General features: G+C 41.8%; 1 long non-coding RNA gene across 1 annotated transcript in view; it reads left to right on the forward strand.

Annotated features, from left to right (window-relative positions):
- The window catches only part of LOC309393322, a 143,434-nt gene that overhangs the window by 738 nt on the left and 130,594 nt on the right, over positions 1 to 12,102 (forward strand). The gene's annotated exons all lie outside the window — the stretch shown is intronic.

Here is a 12,102-nt window from a genome sequence, read left to right on the forward strand (position 1 = left end):
GAATCAATGTAAAAGATTTGTGAGTGACACTGTATCCAAAAGACCTTGGGGATAGCGGATTGCTTTCCCTCACTCAGCATTGCCTTCAAATCAAATGCACTTAGCGGGCCGCAAAACGTACAATTTAACTGGACATTTCTTTTCATTGGTCAGTTTAGTTCTGGTTTGCACTTTGCAGGGATTTCATTTTGGATTTGAACCTAGGCTAAACCATATGGTGCCTTGCTCCACTGCAAGCATGCCTCAGCCTTTATTTTAAAAGCCTGGGTATCCACAAACCTCTGCAAGTATCCCACTGCAGAATCATCTTATAAGACAGGTTTTTGTGCTCCCCAGCAAAGTGGTGTTTCTGTCCTTCATTTTTCAAGTCACTGTATGAAGGCAATGAACCCTGCCTTGATGGGTGTTGGGAAGGTAGCAATAGCAATAGCACTTAGACTTATATACTGCTTCATAGTGCTTTACAGGTCTCTCTAAGCCAGGGGTGTCAAACTCAAGGCTCATGGGCCGGATCTGGCCTGCGAGCTGCTTAGATCTGACTTGCAGGGCAACCCTGGAAACAGTCCATTTTCTGTGGCAGAACTCTCGGACCACTACAGGCACCCCTGACAGAAGTGATGTATAGCTAACCCCTATCCCAGCGATGGCGAACCTTTTTTGGCTCGCATGCCACAAGTGGGGGGGAGCTCAGGGGGGTTGTGTGCGGGCGTGCCGCACCCATAATGCAATGCAACCCCCCCTAGTGCGCATGCGTGCACCACAGGCGCTCCCCCCATTTTTACATGCCTTTTTCGCCCTCCCCAGGCTCTAGAGGTTTTATAGGAGCCTGGGGAGGGCGAAAAGAGCCTCCCTCACCCCCCCGGAGGCCCTCCGGAGGCTTCAGGGACAGTCCGGAGGCTTCCCTGATGACTTTTGAGCGTTCAAAACGTCCCTCCGAGCAAACTGGAAGTCACTTTCTGTTTGATCGGAGGGTCGTTTTGAGCACTCCTAAGGCTTCAGGGAAGCCTCCGGACGGTCCCTGAAGCCTCCGGAGGGCCTCCGAAGGGACGGGGAAGGCTCTTTTCACCCTCCCCCAGGCTCCTATAAAGCCTCTGGAGCTTGTGGAGGGCAAAAATGGCTTTAAAAAAGGGTGAATTCAGCTGGCCAGCATGCGCATGTGCGCTGGCCAGCTGACAGGGCAGCGTCTCACGTGCCCTGACAAATGGCTCCGTGTGCCACCTGTGGCACGTGTGCCATAGGTTCGCCATCACTGCCCTAACCGATCTCCCGAGGTCAAACACAACGCTGATGTGGCCTTCAATGAAATCGTGTTTGATACCCTGCTTGAAGCAGTTTACAGAGTTAGCATATTGCCCCAAACAATCAGGGTCCTCATTTTACCCATCTTGGAAGAATGAAAGGGCACTTCTTTCATCTCTCCCATTGGTCTTCCCTTGGCATACCCTGGTCCTTTACTACTCTCTCTGCTCCTTGGTGTTCCCATGTCTGTACAGTCAAGTGGAACTCTTCATGCCAGAGAAGTCCATGTTTTGTATATCTCTGTATATATTTTTATTCTCTTTTTGGAAAAAGGGCAAATGACACACAGAACCAACCATTCGTTGCTTCTGCGAAACACCAAAAGCCTCAGGTGCCCTACACCTTACCCATATTTGGAGCTTTGGAGCTGAACACCGAGAGACTCGGGTTCAATCTGGGCAGTTTAAAGCACTGCTTGATTTGAACACCACATGCTAGTGTCATAGAGGGCTGTTGGCTATTATCACAGAAATGGGGAAGCAAGAATGTACAGATAGTCCTCACAATGGAGCCCAACATTTCTGTTGCTAAGTGAAACATTTGGTAAGGGACCTCTCTTGCTACAATGGTTAAGTGAATCATTGTAGTTATTAAGTTAGTGACATGGTTGTTAAGTGAATCTGGCTTCCCCATTGACTTTGCTTGTCAGAAAGCCACAACAATCGCTTGGCCCTGGGACTCTGCAACTGTCATAATTATGAGTTAGTTGCCAAGCATCTGCATTTTGATCACGTAACCGCAGGGAGGCTGCCACAGTCATGAATGTGAAAAACCGTCATCAATCACTTTTTTTAATGCCATTGTAACTTCAAACAGTCACTAAATAAACTGTTGTAGGTCAAGGACTATCTGTAATATTTTGTCAGCTGCCCTTCCTTCTGCTACATACAATACCATGAGAATTAGAATATGAGTGGAAGCTTCCTCGACTAGAAAGTTGCACATCTCTGCCTGTAGCCTTGTAAATTTCATCTAGAGTTGCAGATGTATCTGTCAGGGTTCCAAGTAACACTCGCAACGAAAGAAGACTCCGGAGGCTTGAGTTTCCTTAAAGTTCCATTTTATTAGCAATGTCATATTGGCACATCTGGGAAAACCAGAATCCGAAAGTTTCCAGGTTTTCCCACCCAAGTGAAAGTCCAAGTCCCTGCCAGCACGCTAGTCCAATCAGACACCGCCTCAACTGGAGATGCCTCCCAGTCATCCCACTCCAGGTGAAGGGCAAGATATCTTTGACCCTCTGAGAAAGGAATGTTATTTTGACTACATCTACCCCACTCCATATAATCCCCCCTCCCAGTTTCCCACAGCAATAAATGTGGCACGCCTGAAGGCCCAATGCAAAAGATGGCTTCCAGGCCTGACAGTCTCTGTTCAAAGACTTCCCTCTTGAGATCATGCCCAATGTGCTTTCTTCACCTAGAAAGAATAGCTGGTTGCTGGTAATAAGCAATGCCTTTCAGCCTGCCTTCGGGGGCAACCGCAATGGGAGCTACCAATGCACACCAGCCTTTAACAGCTGTGGTCCATCAGAAGTCCAGAGTGAGAAGATAGTCGCCTTCTGGAAATTGTCAAAAATGCACAACCTCTATTGAAATCCTTGTAACAGCATATAGGGCTGAAAATGTGACTAGAAAGCAGAGCACAGGGTTCACAGTAATTGGATAGTTCACAGATAGATGCAATGAAAAAATTCTAAAGGAAGGAAGAAAAAGAGAATTCTAAATAAAGAATTATATTCTAAAAAAGGCAGTGGATTTCTGGAAATGTTGAAGTTAAGAAACAATACCATTGGACCCTGGAGTATGAAAAATGAGCACATGTAATAGTTAGGTATAAATGGAGAGAAACATGTCCTTGCAGCATTTTCAGCTCAACCAGGCAATGACAGAGGCTAGGAAAGAAGAAAAGATGATAGCAATAGCAATAACAGACTTATATACCGCTTCACAGTGCTTTTCAGCCATCTTTAAATAGTTTACAGAGTCAGCATATTGCCCCCAACAATCTGCATCATTTTACCCACCTCAGAAGGATGTAAGGTTGAGTCAATCTTGAGCCTAGTGAGATTCAAACTGCCAAGTTGCAGTCAGTCAGCAGAAGTAGCCTGCAGTACTGCATTCTAACCACTGCGCCACCACAGTTCTTATGGTATAATGATATTATCCATACCATAAATAAATGTGAAGGCATTCCTTCTGGTTTCAGCATGCCCTTCACCTTGACCCTTCATGAAATGAAGAACTTCGTTATGATGTGGAAAATTGGCTCTAGTATATATGTACATGTACATATGTATGTATATTCATATTTATTCTAAATGCAAGAATAAATGCATTGAGATCTTAAATAGGCAACACAGTTTTTTTCTTTTTAAATTGTACACTGCTTATACAGCAGTCAGAGATGCTGGAACTGTGACTGCCCAGGGAGAAGAGTTGCCAATGAAGAAGGACCAGTCAAAATCTTTAAGTGATGTGGTAGATAAGAAAAATTATACAAATAGATAATAGAAGAGTGAACACACTGTTAAGGTTTGCTGTTGAGCCAGAATGAAGGGACTAACATGATTTATCAGCAGCAGCGGAAATAAGGAGAACAAGAGAGATTAACAAGTAGATGTGCCCTGGGTGACAACTAGAACAACTTATATCTCAGTTGGGGAGGGGGTTGATGTGTGGCCTGACTAGCAGGGATGTCATAGAGCCATGATGGTGAATCTATGGCACGTGTGCCACAGTTGGCACATGGAGCAATTTATTAGGGCACATGAGGCGTTGCCCTGTCAGTTCCAGCACGCATGCACGCGCTGGCCAGCTGATTTTCGCCTTGATTTTCGCCCTCCTGACACTTCAGGGAAGCTTTAGGAGGGCAAAAAGCGCTCAACACACAAACTGGAAGTTCAGGAATGGACTTCCGGTTTGCGCCTTGGGTGGTTTTCCGCCCTCCGAAGGCTTCAGGGAAGCCTCCTGAAACCTCCGGAAGGAGAAAAACGATCCAACGGGCAATCCAGAAATCCATTCCTGAACTTCTGGTTTGCGCATTGGGCCATTTTTCACCCTCTGCAGAGCACAAAATGGCCCAACGGGCAACCCAGAAGTTTGTTCCTGAACAGTAAGAAAAAGAAGTCAGAAAAAAGGGCTGTTTCTGGCCTCCGGAGGGTTTCTGGGGGGACGGAGGGAAGCCATTTTCCTAGAAAGTCTCTGGAACCTGGGGAGGGTGAAAAATGGGTCCACCTTGCCATCACACACCAAAAGTGGAGGGAGCACAGGGATTTTTTTGCACGCATGCGCAGGGGGAGTCACGTGCATGCACGGGGGGAGGGCAAGTAGAATGGGTGTGGGCAAGCGCACACAGGACCCGCCCACGCTCCCCATGCTTTTGGCACGCGATGGCAAAAAGATTAGTCATCGCTGTCATAGAGGTTTTCACCTTCCAATAGTTGCAACCAGCCAACTTGAACCATCCTTTTGAAAACTACTCCAACAATGCATTTTTACAAATGAGAATGCAAAGCAGAATATAGTTCTTTGAAATGTTCATTTATTCAAATGTCACGATGTAATTTACCAGTGAGAGAAAAAAAGCACATAGACAAAAACATAGTAAAAATAATGGTCAAAATGTAATATACACCTTTGGTGAACTGGTGTAATTGGCCAAAAAAGTGTATTTGGTAATGATATCCTAGGATCATATGATCACCTTTTGCAATCTGCTTATAAGCAAATTCAATGAGGAAACCAGATTTGTTACTAAACTTGTTACTAACTTAACAACTGGAGTGTTTCAATTAACAACTGTGGTGAGAAAGGTCGTAAAATGGAGCAAAATTCACTTAACAAATGTTTCACTTAGCAAAATAGATTTTGGGCTCAATTATGGTCATAAAGGGAGAACTATCTCTGCTATATTGTGTAAATGAAATACAAAGAGAAAATACTGTAGGAAAATACAGAGTTGCATTAAAATAACAACAATAAGAATCTTATGGGAAATCCCAGAGTCTATATTGAGAATACTACTGGAATATTAAAATCATAACATGCTATGACATGGCTTGAACATCAATCTTGTTTCTCCCACTTCTTCATCTATCTTTTACATTTTCAAAATTTTGATTGGTGACAAGTACTTGAAAACTCAGTAATGTGAAAGCTATTTGTGAACCTTCAGTCAATGTTATACAGATGTTGCCTGTGGAACATATCATATAATTAAAAAGAAAAAAAATCAGAGAGAGAGAGAGAGAGAGAGAGAGAGAGAGAGAGAGAGAGAGAGAGAGAGAGAGAGAGACAGACAGACACACACACACACACATCTGATTGGTCCCCATTCGAGGCTATATTCAAGTTTCTTTAATGAACACTTACATTATTTCTAAACTTAATAATTATGATCATAGTGGTGGTTGCGGAGATGATAGATGGCTGCTATTATGCACTTGCAAGTGCACCTTTTCAGCTTCCTCTTAATTTTGAAACAGGAGTGACATATGTTTCTCAGCAGCTGTTCATGTATATTCAATGGAGAACAGTCTGGCAGTTGTGTGCTTGCACATCTGTTTATCAAGTCAGAAATTCAAAGGCATTCAGAATGACTTCCAAAGAGCATTAGGAGAGAACTGTTCATCTCAACAGTATACACACTACTTCAAGTCATAACTGTAGGTATTGTAGACCTGATTTTTTTTTCAGATTCTAGCTATCAGTTTAAAGCATCATTACTCTATTCTTCAAAGCTTAAATTATGATCCTCCAGAAAACTGGGCTAAATTAAAGATATCTTTTCACAGAATGGATTCCAGAAAGCAGAATTGTCTTGTTTGTGCACTATGCAATATAAGGCTGGCGTAATATTCAAGTGTGTTAAAAAAGCATCTTTTGTATGACTAGTATCATACAAAAAGATACTAATTGGATTAGAACTATACAAAAAGACCTTCCTCTTCTTTAAAATATGTCAATACCATAAGGTTCATCTTTCTAACAATTTAACTAGCTCCGTACAATAGTAATTTGTATTTATTAAAAGTGAAAATGTTTATCCAAAGCTGCAGATGTGGTTGAGTTTCTTGTTAGCGATATGACTGATACGAAAAAGGAATGTGCCAACATTCTTTTTCTTTATTGTCTCTGCATGATCAGCACTTTCTGACTAAAGTTATGTTGGGTGCATGTAAAAGAAGAGGAAAAAGGAAGATGTATCAAAATCTGCATGTCTGGAATTTTTGCTTGTCATTAAACTGTGGGAGAGCTTTTGTCAGATGGTTTATCTATTACTAAGTGTAGCTGAATGTCTATGGAGATTCTCATCCATGCAGATCATGGTTGTCTTTGTTGTTCCTTGAAAACATTTCACTTCTCATCCAAGAATCTTCTGCAGTTCTCCAGAACTTTTCTTGAACTGAAGAGACTTCTTGGATGAAATGTTTTCAAGGAAAAACAAAGAGAGTCCAGTTGTCTTTTGAAAAAGCATCTTTGGGATTAACTGTAGCTGTTAATTCCAATTCAACACTACCACTGGATCTATAACATATTGTTATCAATTTTAAGTGCTGTTTGAAGTGGAGGAGAGCAGTTGGGTTTATATTGAGCTGGTTTCCAATACAATGGAAAAATGGTTTTTGGCTAAGACAATTTAATGCCTCAGGTAGACAATTCAAACCCAAACAATATGAGGCACAATTAATTGGGAAGTTCTCTTGAATTTGTGTCTATTGAATTAAAGAGCAGTGGAAGGAAGCCTTCTGAATCAGATCTTTCTGCCTCCGAATTCAGTTGATGGTCTTCTAGATCCTCTACTCCTCAGTGTCTGTCTCCTTCCATGTTTGTCATCTTGTTCTAGATTTTCAATAATGGATCTGTATGTAATTTTGAGTAGTTAATCAATTGACACATCTTGTGCAATGTTTTTATTTAGTGCTTCTTTTATCTGATAAAAAGTAATGATTATCAGTGAATGTGAATAGAATGACTACATAAATTAATTGAATGAATGAATGAATAAATAAATAAATGAATAGGAAGTTGGATATCCAATGACTAGAAGAAAAGAGCTGGTAAAAACAAGGACATGTGTGGCAGTTCAAATAGCTGGAATCATTGCTGCTAAAATGCATGGCTACCTTGAAAGATTAGCAGATGGTTGGTGTTAGCAATTTACCTCCTAAAGCTAATCTTTTGTATAACATCTAAATTGGACTCTCTTGCTTTGTTTCAAATCTGCTTTGCTATTTTTATGCCTCATTTCCATCCAGTGTTGCTTCTCCTTTCTTTCCCCTCTATCCACCCTTTTTCTTATCTCACTTTCCTTCATCTCCTTTGTGAAGGATGGAGGGGTACTGGTATATATATATATTTCTATATGAGAGAATGAGTTGTGTATAAGTAATCTCATGCAGATGGTGGGTTATTTAATTTTGTATAAAAACACATGCCTTTAATAGGTTATCAAATGGAACATCTAAGGGAGTGAAGAATTTTAGGACTGATTTCAGATGAAGTTGACAAGGTGGGACAGGGATTTTCCTGAGCTTATATTTTTCTCTTATTATTTTTTGGTAGCAGTGAATTCCTTTGATTAAATATGATATTGTTCTATGACTTTATATAATGGTTTTGGCATGATAGCTATCAGTCATCTCCATATTTCAAGCAAGCAGACAAGAATATAAATTCAAAATATTATCTGGACTGAATTTGACATTTTCAGTTTTGAGACGAATAATTCAGATTTTCTTGATGGAACATGTGTTAAGGGAGACGTACTGAAAGTTACCATATAATGTTAGATAATGAAAATAAGTGTCTCTACTGATCAAGAAAATCCCTTTGGATAATTTCTGTAAATCATGAGACTATCCAGACATTCTTTAAGTCAAATATATAGTGAAAGATCGGTCTGTAAATGATGGTGTGGATTTTAAAATATTGAAACAAAATTTGGAAAATATTTAAGATATAATTTGCTCAAATTTTGAAATTTATAGATTACTCTAAAGCAAAAATGGTTAATATTCACTCACAAAAAGTGTTATCATATGTGGTTTGGGACTAGCAGTTGTTTCTTTCATTAATTCTCTCTACAGCAGGGACGTGCGGTCAGGGGAGACAGGGGAGGCAGAGCCTCACCGCTCTCATCATGAAAAGAAAAAAAAGGGAAAAGGGAAAAGACGCTGAGGAGCCTCAGGGAATGGGACCATGTGTGCAAGAGGGAGGTGCAGGAGGCTCCTCTGGCCTCAGCCTCCCTCCTGCACACGTCCCATTCCCCGCCTTCCTGAGTCAACATAAAGGGGACTGCGGGGAATGGGACCACGTGTGCAGGAGGGAGGTGCAGGAGGCTCCTCTAGCCTCAGCCTCCCTCCTGCACACGTGGTCCCATTCCCCGCATTCTGTCGGGTTCTGACGCTGGAGCTCATGGTTCCAGGGTAAATGTACATGCGCGAACGGCTCCCTTCCTCACACTGAGCAATGGCGGGTTTACGGGAAGTTGCTCGCGAAAGTGGAAAGTGCAACGGACTTTTCGGACTGGCGGTTACCATTTCCCTGCCAGCTCGCTCGTGAAAGGACCCTGGAAACTGAGTCGTGGCCGGCACCTTGTTAAGAATTTTGCTGATGAAAGAGACAGAGAGAAAAAGCAGATGTATTTTTTTTACAATTATTATTTTGTGATACGATATTGAATGTAGCGCTTAGAAGGCCATGGCTGATTCCAAGAAAACTAAGCGGGGTCAGATTTGATTAATTTTTGGTTAGGATGGGGATCCAAGAAATCCTAGGCGGGGAATGGGACCACGTGTGCAGGAGCGAGGTTGAGGCAGCCTCAGCCTCCTACACATGTGATCCCATTCCCAGCCTTCCTGATGATGTCACCAGCCTCACCAGCCATAAACCTCACCGCACGTCACTGCTCTACAGAGCACCTGTGTCCTTAGTGAAATAAGTGTAACTATGGAACAAATCTTGGTTATGCAATACATTCTGTGTATGCTTAAAGATTAACTTTATATGGGCAAAAATCAAACTGATACTAGATATTAGTATTGTGAAGAAAAGAATACCTTCCCAAGCTCTTGGAAATTTAAGTGTTACTCATTTTTTAAAACAAGGATCTGGATTCTCACCCAACCCCTCATTAAAAAAACGAATGAAAAACCTCATTTGTTATAAGAAAATATTTTTAGAAACAGAAACCTGACATATTAGTAACACTGAGTATCATGGCTAAGCAATGATGTTTCTGCATGTTTCCTTCTAAATTGTAAGAAATATTTAAAAAGATAATAGTAATTGTGGTAAGGAGAAAAGTAAGTGATAATGTTCTTTCTAATGGTGTTCCTTCCTTTTTATGCTATGAATTTGAGTCTAGATTTCTCCGCCTCCAACTGCTTTTTAAACATTTTAAATTTAACCAGGTAACACCATCTGTGTGGTAAACAAAATGTCCATACGTTTGACTTAGAGTGCTCAATCTTAAATCATCTCCAGACACACTGTCTGACCTTCATTCAGCCTTAATTTTTTATGTATAAAATGAAAATACTATATTACCGTGTTTCCCTGAAAATACGACAGGGTCTTATTTTCTTTTAACCTACAAAATATGGCTTGGGCTTTATTATGGGGGGAGGGTTTATTGTTTTGGGATTGCCGGGTGGCTGCTGTCTTGCGAGCGGGCTCCCAAAGAGCCGGGCGCAACCTCATGGACGAATGGCTGTGTTGCGCTGTCACAGCAGCGCAAACACAACAGCCATGAAGCAACCACGCTCACGAGCAGCCACCCGGCAAACCCCCTTTGCAGCCGGGCACAGCGGATTCACTGACCTAGGGGTATCGCCAAGCTGTGTGAGCGCCTGTTCGCTGCCGCCCGGCTCCCAAGGCTTGGCACCTTCCAAATGCCAATGAATGGCGCTCTGTACAGATAGAGAGGGGGGTTGCGCGAGTGTCTGTTCCGCTCTCGCTCATGGCCCAGCTCTCATTACAGAGCCGCCACCGCCATCCCAGCCTGGCTTTTTCTATGGCTTCCAACCCAAGTCTTTCAGCAGTGGCCACTTTGGGCGCACGCTCTATGGTTGTGGGCCAGCTGCCTGCAGACTGTACAATCCTAGATCAGTGAATGGCGCTGTGCCCGGCTGCAAAGGGGGTTTGCCGGGTGGCTGCTCGTGAGCGTGGTTGCTTCATGGATGTTGTGTTGCGCTGCTGCCATTTGCCCATGAGGCTGTGCCCGGCTCTTTGGGAGCCCGCTCGCAAGAGAGCATCTGCCCGGCAATGCCCTCTTTAACTTGGCACAGCGCTGCTCACAACCTAGCGGTATCCCAAAGATACCAAGCAATGCGATCACCTTTGCCTCCCCCCAGGTTCCAGTGGCTTGGCACCTTTGGGATTCTGCTAGGTTGGTGAGCAGCGCTCTGCCTGGCCGGAGGTGGGAGGTTGTCCAGGGGGCTTATATGCGGTGGGGTGTGTGTGTTATATTTTTGCCCACCAGAAAAATGTGGCATGGCTGCATTATGAGGACATGTCATATTTTTTGGGAAACACGGTACTATATAGCATGGTAATACTATGCAACCATAATACGCCACGGTTGTTTTGAATATTGGCTTATAATGCTTTCCTTTTCTTTAAAAAAAAGATCACAGATGAATCTAAAGTCATAGACACATTTTTCACAATGACCCAGAGATCATGTTCATATGAATGTTTATTCATATGAATTTAACCATGATTCGCGGAATGAAAGCCGTTTCCTAGATATGCCCGACACATTGGACCATTAACTCCCCAAGTTTATATGGGTTAATGTAGCATCCTAGATTAAATTGTACCTGTCTAATTTGTAGTTCAATTATGAACTATATGAATAATACTGACCTAAAGAATTATCAGGATAGGTTTTAAAGACCTTACATATCTGTATCTGGCTCTAGAATAATATGAACATAAGGATTTTTGTATGCGCACAATGAGACAGGATCTCTATGCATTTTGTTAGGACTAATAATGGGTGAGCTAAAGGGCAAACCCTCTTAAATCATCATTCTTTTGCATTTATTTTAAGATTATAGGAAACTGTTCTGTACCAAGAAACACTATTTGTCCATCTAGTCTGCTGTGATCAGATTCAGTGGTCAACAAGAAATCCTTATTCCCAAATCTGGCCTCTCTTTAATATAAACCACATGTTCTGTTACTGTTCTTAGATGCCTTGGTAACTTGGCATAAAGAAAGCTAAGCAGCTTTCTCAGACAGGTATTCCTCTTTGTTAAGAACCACAATACCAAAACTTCCATCAAATATATATTAAAGACATGAAGGGCACATTGGGAATAATGTTAAGAATGTATACATTACATTTATTTGAATAAGAATGAACTAGACATTGGTTTAATTCTCCCACTGCAGTCAATTGGCTATGCTCAGCTTCAGCAGGAATACTTCAGCAGGAATGTATATATTTCTGAAGTACACTTGCATTGTTTTAATTAATATGTTCTCTTATATTTTATTCTGGAGTGATTTTCTGATTATTGTTTAAAGTATTTTCCCCAGTATTGGTACTATGCAGAGTTGTTGACAATTTCTTCAACCTTTATTTTATCACATCCTGAAGATAGGAATAATTGCTGGAATTGTTTCCTTGCACCTCACTGTGGTTGGTCTGGTTCACTCTGTTATTTTTCTGTTGAGGCTGAATTAAACAGGGCATCCATTATTTGTAATAAGACTGGGCTAAACTAATACTAGATGAAAGTCTGTTGGAGAAACTGGAGTGACTGTCATTCTATCTCTAATCTGCCCTTTT

The sequence above is a fragment of the Natrix helvetica genome, assembly GCF_964273705.1.
Source record: "Natrix helvetica genome assembly, chromosome: 5".
Lineage (NCBI taxonomy): Eukaryota > Metazoa > Chordata > Lepidosauria > Squamata > Natricidae > Natrix > Natrix helvetica.